This window comes from Ovis aries, chromosome 5 (assembly GCF_016772045.2).
Source record: "Ovis aries strain OAR_USU_Benz2616 breed Rambouillet chromosome 5, ARS-UI_Ramb_v3.0, whole genome shotgun sequence".
In the NCBI taxonomy this organism is placed as follows: Eukaryota; Metazoa; Chordata; class Mammalia; order Artiodactyla; family Bovidae; genus Ovis; species Ovis aries.
The window spans coordinates 52,326,253-52,345,286 of NC_056058.1; the positions used below are offsets into that span (position 1 = coordinate 52,326,253).

A 19,034-nucleotide genomic window follows, 5' to 3' on the forward strand; every position below is an offset into this window, starting at 1 on the left:
TTGTTCAGTACAAAAAGCATGATGCAGAATAGTTTACAGAGTCTAATGCCAATGATGATTTTTAAAAACTCTCCACACATACACACACACACAATTTTTCTACATATCTGTTTAGAAAGAAGCATAGAAAGATGTTCACAAGTTAATAGCAGCTATTTCTAGGGAAGGGAATAAGGCTGAAAGTAGGGAAGAGGATGGGTGGAATGGATATTCATTTTTCCATTACCTATTGCTATGTCATTTCAATTATTTTTATACTGAGCATGCATCTGTAATCTGTGTGTTACTCTTACTATAACATAAAAATGACATTTCAAATTCCAATGGCTTCAAAAATACCACTTTGGGCATGAGGCAGGAACAAAACCTCTAGTGAAGTGGTGAACGGTTGGCAAATTTCAGCTGCACAGAAGTGGCCTCTGACATTCTGCACATTCCCCAAAGGGAGAAGGCCTCAGACTTGCTCTGTCACAGTCAAACCTAGGACTCTAGGGAGTCAGCAAAGATTATACGAATGTGTGAAACCTCTGAGCTGAGCTTCTGGTTCTGTCCATGTGGTGCCACAGGGACAATCAGAAAAGTGGAAAGTTCAGTCAATTGAACCAGATGCTTCAACTATAAAACTGGGCCTATCCCTTCCCCATATGGATCAATGACAGCATCAGTCAAACCAGTTATACTTGTTGGCATGCAGACAATAAGCCCAGTCATTAGACAGAAATGTTCCCTTTCCCACCAATAGCCAGGCAGAACCAAAAGCATGCATGGCACTCTCTGGCTATTAACTTAAGTTGTTGGCTTACCCTTTGTTCAAAAAATTTTTGAAGCTGCTTCTTGGCAGGAGTGTGGAGGGGGCCCAAGGACTTCTCAGCATGAGATGAAAGCAATCCAGCTTGCAGGCAGGCAGGGAGGCACGGAGGAAGAGAGTCAGCAAGAACTAGATCGGCACCCTGTCTGCTCTTGCAGGCTCTGTGACTGCGGGCAAGTTCCTCCACCTCTCTGGGCCTTTCTGTCCTCATCTGCAGAAGAGGAGCATATTTTGCCATTCAGTTGCTTTCTCTAAGAACTAAATACACCTTAGCAATATGCCAGCCACATCATCCCTGTGTTATTATAAGTATACTGAAGAAAAACATTTGTGTTTGTTATTAAAGCATAATATCCTTGAAATTATCATCTGGTCTACAGCTTTCATTCTCATTGGACTTTTTCAGTTCAGCAAAGGCCTCTTTTCTGGCTAGAGAAATGTCTTGGATTTCAGGTTCAAGGCAGTTTGGTTTTTGGGTGGGGTGGGCTCAGTATAGTCTGGGGCATCCTAGTTGGAGTCTGTTTCCTGCAGCTTGCCCATGTCTTCAAAATATCTGGTAAATACCAAAAGCAAATTTCACTGAGCTGGTAATTCCAGGGGAAACAGAATTTCAGACTGTTTACCAAGAAGACTCCCAGGTAGGCACTAAACTATTTGGTCTGATTTTTACCACTGGGGACAAGTTTCCTTTTGAGTTCTCCCAATTCTCCTGCTGCAGAAGCAAGAATCCTTTTGGGGTTAGAGCTCTGGCAGTTCTGTGGGCTTTGCGAGCCCCACACATTTCTTGGTTCTCTCCAGAAGGCTGGAGTAACAGGAGCAGTATAAAAAGTATATTCAGTTTTCTGTGTCTGGAAGCAGACCAACCTGAAGTATGGGGAACAGCAGACTGTATTAAAAGACCAGCTGAGAACACCGCCTTTATACAGATAGAGGGAGAAGGGAACAATTTATGAATGTGGCTGCACTCTTGCTGAGTTGAGCTCCCCATCAGTTAGTACCTGGTCACATGGCTGGGGCAACCATCCAGATGGGCAGGAAAGTCATCTCACCCACCTGAGGGATGGATGAGGGGATGATGAAGGTCACCCCTCTGGTCCCCAGCAGAGCTTGGCTCTTCATCTGTGCTGTTCAGCCCTCAAGTCTGAGCTCTGAACCTTTGGGATCATGGAAAGTCCGAGGGACCCTGTCACAGTGGTCCGATCAGCTGGTGACTATGAGCAAGCAGTTAAACCTCTCTGCAGCCTCAGTTTCCCCATCAGTAACAATGGCAATCAGAAGAAGCTCTCCCTCAGAAACCAGGTGTATGGATTCACTGATTTAATATGCCAAGAGATTATCAACAATGTCTGTATATAGTAAGTGCTCACATGTTGTTATTTATGGGTGTGATGATTACTCCCCTTCATGGATCACAGCCTTGCCATGGTGAAGGGACTTGCCTAACTCAGTAAAGCTATGAGCCATGCTGTGCAAGGCCACCCAAGATGGATGGGTCATAGTGCAGAGTTCTGACAAAATGGGGTCCACTGGAGGAGGAGATGGCAACCCACTCCAGTATTCTTGCCATTAGAGCCCCCACCTGGAGAACCCCTTAAAAGGTATGAAAAGGCAGAAAGATGTGACACTGAATGATGAGCCCTTACAGGTTGGAATGTGTTCAATATGCTACTGGGGAGAAGTGGAGGCAGTTACCAACAGCTCCAGTAAGAATGAAGTGGCTGGGCCAAAGTGGGAACAATGCTCAGCTATGGATATGTCTGGTGGTGAAAATAAAGTCTGATGCTATAAAGAATAATATTACATAGGAACCAGGAATGTTAGGTTCATGAATCCAGGTAAATTGGACACAGACAAGCAGGAGATGGCAAGATTGAACACTGACATTTTAGGAATCAGTGAACTAAAATGGACAGAAATGGGTGAATTTAATTCATATGACCAGTATATCTATTACTGTGGGCAAGAATCCCTTAGAAGAAATGAAGCAGTCCTCATAGTCAACAGAGTCCAAAATGCAATAATTGAGTGCAACCTCTAAAATGACAGAATGATCTTAGTTCATTTCCAAGGGAAACCATTCAACATCACAGTAAAACAAGTCTATGCCCAACCATTGATTCCAAAGAAGCTGAATTCAATGAGTTCTATGAAGATCTACAACACTTTTTAGAACTAACACCAGAAAAAGACATTCTAGGGAAAAAGACGTCATAGGGAATTGGAATGCAAGATTAGAAAGTTAAGAGATACCTGGAATAACAGGCAAGTTTGGTCCTGGAATACAAATGAAACAGGGCAAAGGCTAACAGAGTTTACTCAAGAGAACTCACTGGTAACAGCAAACATCCTCTTCCAACAACATAAGAGATGACTCTACATGTAGACATCACCAGATGGTCAATATCAAAATCAGACTGATTATGTTCTTTGCAGTTGAAGATGGAGAAGCTGTATACAGTCAGCAAAAACAAGACCTGGAGCTGACTGTGACTCAGATCATGAGCTCCTTACTTCAAAATTCAGGCTTAAATTGAAGAAAGTAGGGAAAAACACTAGGCCATTCAGGTATGACCTAAATAAAATCCCTTATGATTAAACAGTGGAGGTAATAAATAAATTCTAAGGATTAGGTCTGGTAGCGAGGATGCCTAAAGAAATATGGACAGAGGTTCGTAACACTGTACAGGAGACAGTGACCAAAACAATACCAAAGAAAAAGAAATGAAAGAAGGCAAAGTGGTTGTCTGAGGAGACTTTACAAATAACTGAGGAAAGAAGAGAAATGAAAGTTAAAGGAGAAAGGGAAAGATATACTCAACTGAACATAGTTTCAGAGAATAGCAAGGAGAGATAAGGCCTTCTTAAACGAACAATGCAAAGAAACAGAGGAAAACAATAGAATGGGAAAGACTAGAGATCTCTTCAAGAAAAAATTTCATGCAGTGATGGGCATGATAAAGGACAGAAACAGTAAGGACCTAACAGAAGCAGAAGATATTAAGAAGAGATGGCAAGAATACACAATATATAGAATACAGAAAAACTATACAAAAATGGTCTTAATGATCAGGATAACCGAGATGGTTTGGTCACTCACCTAGAGCCAGATATTCTGAAATGTGAAGTCAAGTGGGCCTTAGGAAACATTCAATTCAGTTCAGTTCAGTCACTCAGTCGTGTCCAACTCTTTGCGACCCCATGAATCGCAGCACGCCAGGCCTCCCTGTCCATCACCATCTCCCAGAGTTCACCCAGACTCACGTCCATCGAGTCTGTGTTGCCACCCAGCCATCTCATCCTTGGTCGTCCCCTTCTCCTCCTGCCCCCAATCCCTCCCAGCATCAGAGTCTTCCAATGAGTCAGCTCTTCGCATGAGGTTGCCAAAGTACTGGAGCTTCAGCTTTAGCATCATTCCCTCCAAAGAAATCCCAGGGTTGATCTCCTTCAGAATGGATTGGTTGGATCTCCTTGCAGTCCAAGGGACTCTCAAGAGTCTTCTCCAACACAGCTCAAAAGCATCAATTCTTCGGCGCTCAGCCTTCTTCAGAGTTCAACTCTCACATCCATACATGACCACAGGAAAAACCATAGCCTTGACTAGATGGACCTTTGTTGGCAAAGTAATGTCTCTGCTTTTGAATATGCTATCTAGGTTGATCATAACTTTCTTTCCAAGGAGTAAGCGTCTTCTAATTTCATGGCTGCAGTCACCATCTGCAGTGATTCTGGAGCCCCCAAAAATAAAGTCTGACACTGTTTCCACTGTTTCCCCATCTATTTCCTATGAGGTGATGGGACTGGATGCCATGATCTTCGTTTTCTGAATGTTGAGCTTGAAGCCAACTTTTTCACTCTCCTCTTTCACTTTTATCAAGAGGCTTTTTAGTTTCTCTTCACTTTCTGCCATGAGGGTGGTGTCATCTGCATATCTGAGGTTATTGATATTTCTCCCAGCAATCTTGATTCCAGCTTGCGTTTCTTCCAGTCCAGCATTTCTCATGATGTACTCTGCATAGAAGTTAAATAAGCAGGGTGACAATATACAGCCTTGACGTACTCCTTTTCCTATTTGGAACCAGTCTGTTGTTCCATGTCCAGTTCTAACTGTTGCTTCCTGACCTGCATACAGGTTTCTCAAGAGGCAGGTCAGGTGGTCTGGTATTCCCATCTCTCTCAGAATTTTCCACAGTTTCTTGTGATCCACACAGTCAAAGGCTTTGGCATAGTCAATAAAGCAGAAATAGATGTTTTTCTGGAACTCTCTTGCTTTTTCCATGATCCAGTGGATGTTGTCAATTTGATCTCTGGTTCCTCTGCCTTTTCTAAAACCAGCTTGAATGTCAGGGAGTTCACGGTTCATGTATTGCTGAAGCCTAGCTTGGAGAATTACTTGAACAAAACTAGTGGAAGTGATGGAGTGGAGTGATGGAGCTGAAGTATTTAAAATCCTAAAAAATTATGCTGTTAAAATGCTGCACTCAGAATGTCAGGATATTTGGAAAACTCATCAGTGGCCACAGAACGGATGAAGGTCAACTATTATCCCAATCCCAAAGAAAGGCAATCCAAAGAATGTTCAAACTACCACCCAATTGCACTCATCTCACATGCTAGCAAAGTAGTGTTCAAAATCCCACAAGTTAGCCTTCAGCAATATGTGAATAGAGAACTTCCAGATGTACAAGCTGGGCTTCAAAGAGGCAGAGGAACCAGAGACCAAATTGCCAACATCTGTTGGATCATAGAAAAAGCAAGGGAAGAGCAGAAAAACATCTACTTCTTCACTGATTACGCTAAAGCCTTTAACTGTGTGGGTCACAAAAAACTGTGGCAAATTCCATAAAAGAGATGGAAGTACCAGACCACATTACCTCTCTCCTGGGAAATTTGTATTTTAGTCAAGAAGCAACAGTTAAAACTGGACATGGGAACAACTGACTGGTTCAAAACTGGGAAAGGAGTACAGCAAGGCTGTAATGGTCTCCCCGCTTATTTAAATTATATGCAGAGTACATCATATGAAATATTGAGTTAGATGAATCACAAGCTAGAATCAAGATTTCAAGGAGAAATGTCAACAACTTCAGATATGCAGATGATACTACTCTAAAATGGCAGAAAGTGAAGAAGAACTAAGAGCCTCTTGATGAGGGTCAAAGAGGAGAGTGAAAAAGTTGGCTTGAAACTCAACACTGTAAAACTAAGATCATGGCATCTGGTCCCATAACTTCATGGTAAATAGAAAGGGTTGGGGGGTGGGGAGTGGAAGGAATGACATTTTATTTTCTTGGGCTCCAAAATAACTGTGGATGGTGACTGCAGCCATGAAATTAAAAGACACTTGCTCCTTGGAAGGAAAGCTATGACAAACCTAGACAGTGTATTATAAAGCAGAGACATAATTTTATTGACAAAGGTCCATCTAGTCAAAGCTATGGTTTTTCCAGTAGTCATGTATGGATGTGAGAGTTAGACCATAAAGTAAGCTGAACACTAAAGAATTGATGCTTTAGAAGTGTGGTGCTGGAGAAGACTCTTGAGAGTCCCAAGGACAGTAAGGAGATCAAACCAGTCAATCCTAAATCAACCCTGAATATTCATGGAAGGACTGATACTGAAATTGAAGTTCCAGTACATTGGCTACCTGATGGGAAGAGACCTTGGATTCACTGGAAAAGACCTTGATGCTGGGAAAGATTGAAGGCAAAAGGAGAAGAGGGTAACAGCAGATGAGATGGTTAGATAACATCACTGACTCAATGAACATGAATTTGAGCAAACTCTGGGAGACAGTGGAGGATAGAGGAGCCTGGCATGCTGCAGTCCCAGTAGATTTTAGGACTTTCTGGTGTTTTCAGCACAGTGATGACCTATGCTGCTCTCTGGACTGGACTGAGACTAACAGAACTTTCTAGGTAAAATATTTTTCATATAGCAACCTCTATTAGTTATTCAGCAATATTTACTATGTGCCTAATGACACTGAGTGCTTGCTGGTTGCCAGGTAGAGCAGGGAACATGATAGATGCCATGTTTGTTTTCAGGAAGCTCATATTCTAGAAGGGAGATGGGCATTAAATATGTGCTTAAAAGCATCATTATATGCACTATAGTAGGGATTAGCATGGGGGCTTCCCTGGTAGCTCTGTGGGTAAAGAATCCTCCTGCAATGCAGAAGACCCCTATTTGATTCCTGGGTCAGGAAGATCCCCTGGAGATGGGGTAGGCTACCCACTCCAGTATTCCTGGGCTTCCCTGGTGACTCAGATGGTAAAGAATCTGCTGGCAATGTGGGAGACCTGGATTAAGTCCCTGGGTTGGGAAGGTCCCCTGGAGGAGGACATGACAACCCACTCCAGTATCCTTTCCTGGAGAATCCCCATGAACAAAGGAACCTAGTGGGCTACAGTCCATGGGGCTGCAAAGAGTCAGACATGACTGAGCAACTAAACACAGCACAACACAGGCATTAGCATAATGAAGGAAAAAGCAAAGAATGAAAGAATCTGACATAATGTGGGGGCATGGTGGACAGTCAGAGAAAATTATATTTAAGCTGAGGCTTGAAGTTTGCAGAGAAGTTGGCTAGATAAATCAGGGTAGAACAGATTAATTGTTCATTCACTTATTCAATAATTATTTATTGAATACCTCCTCTTGCCAGTCACTGTTCTAGAATATTAGGGAATGCTATTGAGCAAATCAGACCTAAATAGCTATGCTTATAGAGTTAAATTCTCAATTGTTCTGATTATCTATGGTGATGTAACCAACCACCTAAAAATTTAGTGGGTTAAGACAACCATTTAATCTGACTCACAGTTGTTTGTGCCAGGAAACTGGGAAAGGCTTTGCAGGCTGGTTCATCTCCACATGGCATCACTGGGGCTTCATCACTCACATGATTAGATTTTGTCTTGGGTGAGGATAAGTGATGCAGGCTGATGGCTGGGAACTCTGCTGGAGCTGCATACTAGCCTGCCATATGGCATGGGCTTTACAGAGTGAGTATTCCAAGAGATCTGGGAAGAAGCGTCAAGGCTTCTTTTCCTTTGTTCTTTTTTTTTAAAAAATGATACTGATTTATGCTTCAAGTCTTCTTATGATCTAGCCTCAGATGTCTCAAAATATCACTTCTGTCTCTATTGGTCAAGCAAATCACTAAGGCCAACCTAGATTCAAGATAAGGGGAAGTAGACTACATCTCTCCATAGGAGGAGGGATAAAGTATTTAGGTCACTGATAGCCTACTATATGGAGAAGAATCGATACATTCTATTTTGAAGGTCTCTAAGGTCACAAGTGTGGGTAGAGCCTCCCACTCTGAGTTCAAAGCCAGGTTCAGATTACTGGAATTTGGGACTTTTAATGTTTATATTTTTAAAATTCACTTTGGCAACAGCAAAGCAATGAACATAAATTGGACACCTCTGACATACGCTTATATAGCAGGAGTCAGCAAACCAAATACAACCCTCTGCTTGTTTTTATAAATAAAGTTTTATTTGAACACAGCTATGCTCATTTGTTTAGTTTTTGACTGTGGCTGCTTTTACACTGCAATGAGTAGTTGAAGACTTCAATGGTTTTGACAGAGACTGTCTGGCGCACAAAGCCTAAAACATTCACTATGTGGCTTTTTATAGCAAAAGTTTGCTGACCCTTGCTATACGGCTTTCATTTATTAGATATTTATGAAGCACCAGTTACTGGACTAGGACTTTTTATGCATCAAGTTGTTTGATCCTCATGCCAGTCCTTTGAGAAAGGTATTACCCCGTTTTATAGATAGAACATAAAAATTCAAGGAGGTTAAATAACGTTTCCAAGATCACAGTGACTTGTAGAACTGGGATTTGAATCCAAGTTGTCTGATGTTAGGGACCTGGCTCTTTTAGACTTTGACAATAGATTTGCACGATACCAGTCACTTAAACTCACAATTGCAGTAAGTGACAACTACCACACACAAGGTATTCCCAAGGGCCAATCATTGGGGTAGCCTCTTTCAGGCCATGACAAGGTGCTTATACTTTAGTCAGGGAGCAGTGGGAGACAAGGAGTAGTTTAGAGTAGTGGAGGACAACAGAGGGTGGGAGCAGGGCAGATTGGGCCTTATACCCTAGGAGGTCCCTGGGGCTCAAGCCCCTTGGCTTATGGTCTGGGACCCAGATTTGTCCCCTGGATAACGCCTATGGGGCCCTCCATACTGGTGCTGCTCTCACAGGTTGCTGACTAGAGGCAAAGTTAGGGAGATAACAGTAGGAATGCAAAGATAGAGAGGGATAAGAGAAACTTGAGAGGGGTGGTAGCCGAGATAGTGACTTATCAAAGCTGTCCATGACCTCATTTCTGGTGTTGGTGAATGTGTTAGGTTACATGACAAGGAGAATTAAGGTTGCAGATGGAATGAATGTTGCTAATCAGCTAGCGTTACAATAGAGAGATAAAAATCTTGCATTATCTATGTGGGCCAAATGTAATCTCAAGGGTCCTTTAGAATGAAGGAAGGAAGCAGAACAGGAATCAGAGAGAGTTAAAGATGCTACACAGCTGAAGAAGCCTTTAGAGGCTGGAAAGGTCAAGGTAACAGATTCTTCCCTGGAACCTCTAGAAGGGAAGCAGCTCTGCTGATACCTGGACTGTAGCCCAGTGAGACCCATTTCAAATTTCTGACCTTCAGGACTGTAAGACAACAAATTTATGTTGTTTCAAGCCACTTATTTTGCAATAATTTGTTATAACAGCAATAGAAAAGTAAGACCGGGTGCAGCCCACTGGGTCATCATATTGCAAACCCAAGCACTTCAATGGGGGTAGTACTTCAATGAGGGAGGTAGGCAAGAAGTCCTAACTAAATCAGAGGAGATGAACTTTGAGACAAAAATCCCATCAGTGAAGCAAAAAGCAAGGAGCTTAATGCCAATATGTTTTGGTGCATTCATAGCTCTTGCTGTTCACAATAATAGCAACATCCTTGACTATGACTGAGCACTTACTATGCACTAGGCATCTGCACACATCCCTATTCTGTATACCAGTTCATGACATAGGATTTGGGCTCTACTTTTCCATCTGAAGAAAGACTCAGCCCAAGTGACCTACACAAGGTTACACATGTAGTAAGGTGTTCTGAACTCAAATTTCACTCCATTATGCCACATCGTTAGAGCAACTCTACCACAAATTTGATTTACACTTTCAAATTGTTAGGGGGAGAGGAAAGACAGAAGGTTATGTATCCTACAGGGCAGAGATGCTATCTGTCCTAGTTATTACTTAACCCCTCTGCTTAAACACTATCTAGAGCATAGGAGGCACTGCAAGTATGGATTTTCCCCCCAATGAATGAAAGAATAAATAAAGGGCTGGATGGAAGGAAATTCCTAGTGTAGGAAAATGGAATCCTATGTCACAGTCAAAGAGCCTTAGAACTGGAAGTGACTTTAGAAATGATTTAGTACACTTTACTTTTGCAGATGGGAAAACTGGGTCCTAGTAAGCAGAAGAGTGATCTCATGAGTGAGTCAAAAAGAGCTCTGCCTAGAAGGGATGGTTTTGGATGAATATACAGTTAAGAAGAGCAGGTTATTGGATTATAAACCAGAACTTCACATGTAACTGATTCCATTCCAGATATTCTAAGCTGAGCTCTACAAGATAAAGGCTAACGTGGGTCACTCTACTTTCTCACTTTCAGGACTAGTCATCATCTACACACAGTGGGAGAATGGGGGATGCCCAAGCAGACAAGAGAGAAGGCAAGACAACACAGGGACTGACTTTTAAAGTTGATCCTTTTCTTCAGCCCTGGGTGAAGTCATAGGTATTATCTGAACCTGGAAAACAGTTGTGTTTTCACCATAGTTCAACCATATTACACTTGTTTAAGCGTGCAAAACTGAGAAGAAGGTTATGGAAGCAGGTGGAGAAGGAGGAGGAGGAAGGAAAGTGTAAGGTAGTAGGAAGCAAGAGGAGTAGCTGAAAGCAGTTTTTGTAAAAGGAGAAAGAGATCTGGAGCAGGAATGTCTTTTCCTGGGACACCAGGGACGCCTGAGACTGGCGAGAGTGTCGCTAATAAGTGACTGCAAAGCTGCGTGAGCTCCAGAGAACCTGGTGGGCTTAGATCACGTCAACCCTTCAGAGGCTAGAGGCAACAACATCAGACACAGACTGGGTATAAAACGATTGCATAGCTTCACCTGTTGTGTTAGGCAACATGTGAAGGTCAGTGTTTCAATCAGCTGGATAAAAAGTTCAAAGTTTTCTCTTTGTTCACTGTAAGGAAAAAGTAAATGACAATTAAAAGGCATGTTTTATAGACTACGGTTTAGGATGGTAATAGAAAAGATTTGATATGATAGCATAATCAGACGCAGACAGACTTGATTTATTGTCAAAGGAAGACAGCACAGGTGTCGCTAAGAATTTGAACGTCAAGTCAAGATGGACCACCCTTTACTTTCTGGGGACATTGGCTTAAGTTGTTTCATCTATGAAAAGATAGCAATAATAGTAACCTTTTTCATAGGGCTTCCCTTCTGTTCTCAGAGGGCTTCCTTGGTGGCTCAGATGGTAAAGAATCTGCCTGCAATGCAGCAGACCTGGATTCAATCCTTGGGTTGGGAAGATCCCCTGGAAAAGAAAATGGCAAGCCACTCTAGTATTCTTGCCTAGGAAATCCCATGGACAGAGGAGCCTGGTGGGCTATAGTCCATGGGGTTGCAGAGAGTTGGACACGACTACTGAAGTGACTAACACCTTTTTAGGATTGTTTCTGTTTTTTAAACTTTTTAATTGGAGGATAATAGCTTTACAATTTTGTGTTGGTTTCTGCTGTACAACAATGTGAACCAGCTATAAGCATGCATATATCCCCTCCCTCTTGAGACTCTCACCCACCGACCCCTTATCCCACCCCTCTAGGTCATCACAGAGCACTGAGCTTAGCTTCCTATGCTTTACTGCAGCTTTCCACAGGCTTCTATTTTATACATGGCACTGTATATATGTCAATGTCAATGCTACTCTTTGAATTTGTACACCCCTTTCCTTCCTCTGCTGTGTCCATAAGTCCATTATCCATATGACTGTTGTGAGGATGAATTAACATAGGTAATACACATAGTGCATAGTACATGCTTGCTAAACACATGCTATTTGTATCCATTTCTAAACTCCTGGTCATGTTTTTCATCACTCTCAATACTTTAGTGAAGCTATTGTATATACATGCTTTCTCTGCCTTCCTGGTTGATCTTTTTAAATATTAGATAACATGTGCCTAGAGGAAGAGATGAAATTAACACTCATCCTCCAGCTTTGCAGCCAAATGAGTCCTGGAATAGAAATGGACAAAGGAGTCTGTGTGTGGCATGCACACCCAGCCACTCAGGGTTTGGGCAGGGATCTCTTGTCTGCTCACCCAGCAATCTCATGCTGAGGACTGGTGCCTCTCTCTGCCTTGTTGTTGTCGTTGTCTGACTCTTTGCAACCTCATGGACTATAGCACATCAAGCCCCATTGTAAACCCAGGGCCATTTTCCTGTTGTCTTCCTGTCATTCAGGCCTCTTATTTACAGAGACAAACACATATACCTTTTACATAGGCACCATGTGAGCAAGCCTTGGATCTTTCCTCATGTCTATTCCAAGTAAATGTGATTCAGTTCCTTGACTAAATACTGGTGGGTGATTTTTTTACAAGTGTCTGGTGAGCAAAAGCAGGAAAGGTGCTCCATGGAGGCAGGCTGTGTTGACCCCAGGAAAAGAATCTGAAAACCCAGCTTCCCTGGCAGTACTGTTCTGATGTGCTGACTGACGTGTTTCCTGATTAAATTCTTAACCCATACCTATTTGGGGCTTGCGTCAGTTTTGCGTCTTTGATCCTTAATTTTGCTGTGCTTTGGTTCCCAATTTATTGTTTTTTTTTTTTTTTTTTTCAGTAAACTGCATAAATGACTCATCAGCAGGAAATGTGGATAAATAGTCAACCTAACTGAAAATACAGATCAACATATTTCTTGTGTAGGGAGGATTAGCTTAAAGGGGAAAGAACCATGGGAGGACAGAGTGTAGTTCCCAGGGCAAAATCTACTTTCTGTGGATTTCTAGCCCCTTTCTCTGGGACAGAGATTGCAGAAGCTCAGCTGCTAAGGTGGAGAAGGCGATGGCACCCCACTCCAGTACTCTTGCCTGGAAAATCCCATGGACGGAGGAGCCTGGTGGGCTGCAGTCCCAGGGGTCACTAAGAGTCAGACATGACTAAGCAACTTCACTTTCACTTTTCACTTTCATGCATTGGAGGAGGAAATGGCAACCCGCTCCAGTGTTCTTGCCTGGAAAATCCCAGGGACGGGGGGAGCCTGGTGGGCTGCCATCTCTGGGGTCACACAGAGTCGGACACGACTGAAGTGATTTAGCAGCAGCAGCAGCAGCAGCTGCTAAGGGGACATCTATCCATATGGGGAATTTGGGATTATTGGTTTCAAACTGGCCATCTCTTCATCAGGAACTTAGGTGGTTTTTGAAGACTTTTCTGATAAGCATGTGAATATGTGTATGCATGCATGCTCACCCACATGTGCCTGCTCTAATCCTTATGAATGATCAGCCTGGTCACTCATATGACTAATAATGTTACCTCGTATAAACAGAAGTCTAATTCTATTTATTTATTTTTTTGGCAAGTCGTGCAGCTTGAGGGATCTTAGTTCCCTGACCAGGGATCAATCTCAGGCCCTTGGCAGTGAAAGCACGAGTCCTAACCATTGGACCACCAGGGAATTCTCAGAATGGAGGTATAATTCTATCAGTCACTAAACATACAATGACACCGAGCACTCTAAAACATATCATGAAAGGACTGAATGAGGACTAGGAGGTAGATCAGATTGTTCCCATACGGGCATGGTCTTTGGGGACATAAATACAGTTTCTTGATTATAATGTCCACATGCCCTTTGATTCCAAAATCTTCTGAATTTCCATGTAAACAATTGTGTCAGCATGGCAATCACAGAGAGAAGTTACAGGAACCTGTGTTGTCTCTCTTGACAGCGATGAAAGAGGCAAAGCAGCGGTAGTGATGAAAGTGTTGCATCAGAGGTGCCTTTCCATACTTCATGTCTGCAGCAAAGCCAAGTTGCAAAGTTCAGGAGGCCCCCTGAGCCCGCTGGAGAGACTTGACTTGATGACTCATGAGAGGTGGAAATATTTCTCTTCCTTTGTTCAGGCCTGATCATCAACTCCCTTTGCTCTCCCACCATTGCCTCCTGTGAGTCCCTGAGGTGGGTATTTCCCCCATTTTTCCCATCTGTGATGTGCCTGACAGTTTCCTGGCATACCACACTGGCAGGAATGGGATCACTCCCAGGAAGTTTCTCTCCATTATGACTTTTTCTGTTTAATATAGAAAATGCAAGCCTTCAATTATTTTCTGATACTGGAGACCTAGAAACTTGGCAAATGCAAAATAAAATTCAAGGCAACGTGTTATCTAGTCACAATGAAATGGAAATGCTTGTGTTGTGTTTTAAAGGAGTGATTAATACTAAAATTAAAAAATGTTAAATTTAGTTAAAAGAATAAAGAATTATAATTATGGGCACCATCACTTCATAATAATGTAACAAAAATTGGCAAAAGGCAGAGGAGAATTCAAGACTCTTCCTACAAAATCCCAAATAACTTTATCAAATGCTGAAGTATCAGGATGTAGTGTCTAGACACCAGCTACACTCAATTAAGTTGCAGGGGAAAGCCAAAATAGACTCTTCTTTCTCTGACTCTGGGAATTCTGATTCAGGAGGAGAATGGAGAGATACAGGAACACTTTCAGGGTAGCCATTTTGGCAGATCTTGTAAGCAAACCGCTTAGTGATATATGGCATGAAAATTCATCTTGGTTATGAGCTTAAAGTATTCCCTCATATTGATATTGCCTTCAATATATTTCCAGTTTTACTAGATTCAGATTTCTGGTTTTGAGAGGCTACTACAGTACTACTACTCCTAATAATGACAGTTGCTAATACTGGTTTAGTGCTGACTATCTCCTTGTAGTTCTAAACACAGTTTTAAGTGATATGCAAGTATTATCTCATTCAGTCCTCATAATACATTCATGAGATGGATGTGCGTATTATCCGCATTTGACAAGTGTGAAAATGGAGGCACTGAGAGATGCCGAGACCTACCTAAGGTTACGTGTCTGGTGGGAGCGGGGGATGAGAAGGATCTGATCAGAGAAGCACTTTCTCTGGCCATGGGACACATATGCACAAAGAGCTGAGACAAGGGCTCCAGAGCTTCCCTTCATTCTGAACTGCTTGGACGGCCTCTCCATGCTTGTAGCATCCTGGTGTTTCTTCCCTATCAGCTCTCACAACAATCATTAATAAGGAGTTATTTGTTTAGTTTCTCTTTCCTTTCCCTAGTTATAAGCTTCTTGAGAGTAGGGACTGCAGGTCTTGCTGAATCCTCAGGCCCTGCAGTGACTCAAACTTAGTAGATATAAAATAAAAATTTGCTGAGTCAATGAACTCTCTTCTATGGAGATGTATGATGTTTGGGAAACATTTGTTCACACACCCCTAAAAAGTCAGGACCTTCACGCATTTCCAAGACATACTTTTAACGTCAAAATGAATAGCGCTTTAATATTTTATTTTTAAAAGTAAAAATTTGGAATAAAACTCTTCATGGGCCATAGGTAAGGATGAATTTGCTCTTTGCAACAACCAACGTCACAGTATGTATATGTATTTTCATTTAATTAAAAGTGGCAATGTTAATGAAGTAGTCAAGATTTCAGAGATCTGAGCTAGATGCCCCTGGTCTTACTTAATTATCTGCAAGACAGTAGGCATGTTATGAATGCCCTGTGCCTCCATTTCCCTGCCTACAAAATGGGAACAATAAAAGAACCTATCTTAATAAGGATGGTTGTGAGAAATGAATGAGTTAATGTATGCATAAGTGATGCCTGGCACATATTAGTTGTTATGTAAACATTAACTACTATTCCCAATGTGTTACTATTTTATGGTATTACATTTATTTTCCTACCATCTTTATTAAGCTAGTTTATCATCACTGAACATTATTTTTGTTACTTTAGTATTTCATATTTTCTGGACTCTTACACTTTTTTCAATGATTTACTTATATATTCAGTCTTTTAACATTTTTTTTTTTTTTAGTATTTATCATGAGCCAGGAACATAAGAACATTTGAATTACTTCTTTTGAGCACATTAAAAAAAATCATTGGCCTACCTTAGTTGAAAATTTTTTCCTTTTCCCTGTAATTACAGACACATTTAGTGGTCTGTCTCACTGGCAGAGAACCTCACCAACATTTCTGCCGGAAACTATTTCCTAGGAAATTTAAATTTCTTTCTTAGTACTCAGAAAATTTATATGTAGGTGCCTACACATTGAAAAAGGAATCAATTCTGTCCTTCCTTCATTTCTTTCTCTTTCCTCTACAATATCTTTATTGAGTATATGCTAACTTCCATCCACTTGGCCAGGTCACTTGGCAGCTACCGATGTGCCAAATCTCCTCTCTTTGTGGAGGACACTGAGCAGAAAGCTGTCCAACAGAAAGCACACAAATATATCTGTGATTCCATAGTATTGTGTTATAAAGAAAAATCTTAAATGTTATGAGAGAATAACAATGGATGGCTGGATTTAGAATGAGACGGTCAGCGACAGGTCCCTGAGGAAGTGACATTCAAGATGAAGAAAGGGTGTTTTATAAATAAGTTCACTTGTATCTTTTTTTTTTTTTAAAGATTCTGCATATAAGTGATATCACATGATATTTGTCTTTCTCTGTCTGACTTACTTCACATAGCATGATAATCTCTAGGATACAAACGAACTTGTTTACAAAACAGAAATGACTCACAGACATAGAAAACAAACTTGTTGTTACCAGTGGGGAAGTGTTGGTGGGAGGGAGGGACAGATTGGGAGTTTGGGATTGACACCTGCAGATTACCATATTTAAAATATGGTTATGGTAGGTCCAACCAGGACCTACTGTGTAGGACAAGAAACTCTGCTCAATACTCTGTAATTACCTAAATGGGAAAATAATCTGAAAAATAACACACACACACACCCACACACACCCACACACACCCACACACACTCACCCACCCCTTCCCTGGTGGCTCAGGCATAAAGAATCTGCCTGCAATGCAGGGGACCCAGGATCAGTCCCTGGGTTGGGAAGAAACCCTGGAGAAGGGAATGGCAACCTATTCCAGTACTCTTGCCTAGAGAATCCCATGGACAGAGGAGCCTGATGGGCTACAGTCCATGGGGTCACAAAGAGTTGGACATGACTGAGCGACTAATACTTTCATTTTCATATTTATGTATAAGTCAATCACTTTGCTGTACACCTGAAACTAACACATCTTTAATCAGTAGTTACATGCAGATATAAAGTAAAAAATATATATTAAAAAAAAAAAGAAAAAAAATGGATGAAGGGCTTTTAGGGCAGAGGGAAGGGACTGGACTGTGTGAGGAGCCTGAGGCAGAAGAACCCACACAGCTGCTGCAGGGCCTGAAGGGAGACCCTGGTAGAGAGAGACACAATGGAGCAGGTGAGGGGTTCCGCTGGCAAGGCAGGCTGGTTCAGGGTTGTGTGCTTTATGCTCAGGTGCAAGTACTGGCTTTGAAGGGTTGTAAGCAGTGGAGGTCCACATATAGGTTTACTTCTGAGAAAGATCATCCTGTGCTCTGGGATCCTTTGGGACCTTAGCAGCTCTGGCGAGGTGCCAAGATGGGAATCACCATCGCTTGATTGGATCAGTGAAAATCATCCAAAGTCCTGGTGATGCCAAAGTCTGATACTCTCGCTACTGAGCCCACTAACAACTTTAGAAGATGGAGGCTAGCCTAGTGACCTCCACCATGGGGTGACACACCATGGAAAGTTCAGGAAACAGTGCACTGCAGGGTGGCAGGGGAATATTAGGAGTTCTAGTTTTAAAAATAGCAAATAAATACAAAAGTTAAAAGTTGCATTTTCAAATTAGCCATTTCTTTGTATATTTTGTAATGTACAAAATATAAATGCATAAACATTTATACATATGTGTGTGTATATATACACATACACACATATATGTAATTTATAAACAAACATATACAAATATGGGATGTTACTAAAAAGGCTTTAACTGATTGGGTGGCCTTTCCTCTCATGCTGCAAATCTGTTATCTCTGTTAAAGGTTAGTCTGGCTCAATGCATGAATTATTATTCTAGAATTTTTATTGAGATTTAGGGAAAACTTAGGTCAACATTCACACCAATAAATGAAAACAAATAAAATCAACAAATTAAAACTGAAGTTCTGCTCATCTCTTAGGCTCAGCCTTTCCAAAGCCTAGGACAGTGCCTGATACACAGTAGGTGCCTGATGTTTGCTGAATGAATTCATGGATAAAGGAGGAACAATTTAAAAAAAGATAAAAGTAAAAATTAATTCTGTGACCTGAAGTGTACCTATGTGCTGTGCTGTGCTTAGTTGCTTCAGTCATGTCTGATTCTTTGTGACCCCATGGACTGTAGCCTACCAGGCTTCTCTGTCCATGGGATTTCCCAGGCAAGAATCCTGGAGAGGATTTCCATGGCCTCCTCCAGGGGATCTTCTCAACCCAGGGATTGAACCCAGGTCTCCTGCACTGCACATGGATCTTTTGCTATCTGAGCCACCAGATGATGTTAAATTGCTTAAATGCACTAATAAATAGAACTGTTACACTTTCACTTGGTGGTATACAAACATTTTAGACATTTATCTTGTTTTTCTGTATGACTCCCTAGTTTCTTTGTGGAACTCACTGTTTCAACCCGCACCCTTTCCGTGACTTCACTGCATCCTGGCTTTGACAGTTTCTGGAAGCTGGTTGGCTCCCCTGCTTGTAGATCCTCAGCTGTGAGTAGTTCTTAATTTAATTCCCTTCCATTCTCACTGGTTCTCCCTCCTTGGGACCATTTACAATAAACTCCTGGTTCTGGCAGCAGAAGCCAAAGTGAAATGTAAACCCCATCTCAAATGGATCTATTTTCTCCAACTAGTCTGCATATTGATTTAGACTCTCTCTCTCCAAGTGATGACTGCCGAAGCATGACAAGATAAAAAGCACAGTTTTTTGGTTTGTTTTTTTTTTTCTCTGTACATTCCTAGGAGCAGC

The 19,034-nt window shown here is 41.7% G+C and overlaps 1 long non-coding RNA gene across 1 annotated transcript in view; it reads right to left on the reverse strand.

Annotated features, from left to right (window-relative positions):
- Positions 1-628: 628 nt before the first annotated feature.
- The window catches only part of LOC132659827 (uncharacterized), a 159,692-nt gene continuing 141,286 nt past the window's right edge, over positions 629-19,034 (reverse strand). The window contains exon 3 of the long non-coding RNA XR_009600696.1: positions 629-1,019. This is a non-coding gene — a long non-coding RNA (uncharacterized LOC132659827). The remainder of the gene's footprint in view (positions 1,020-19,034) is intronic.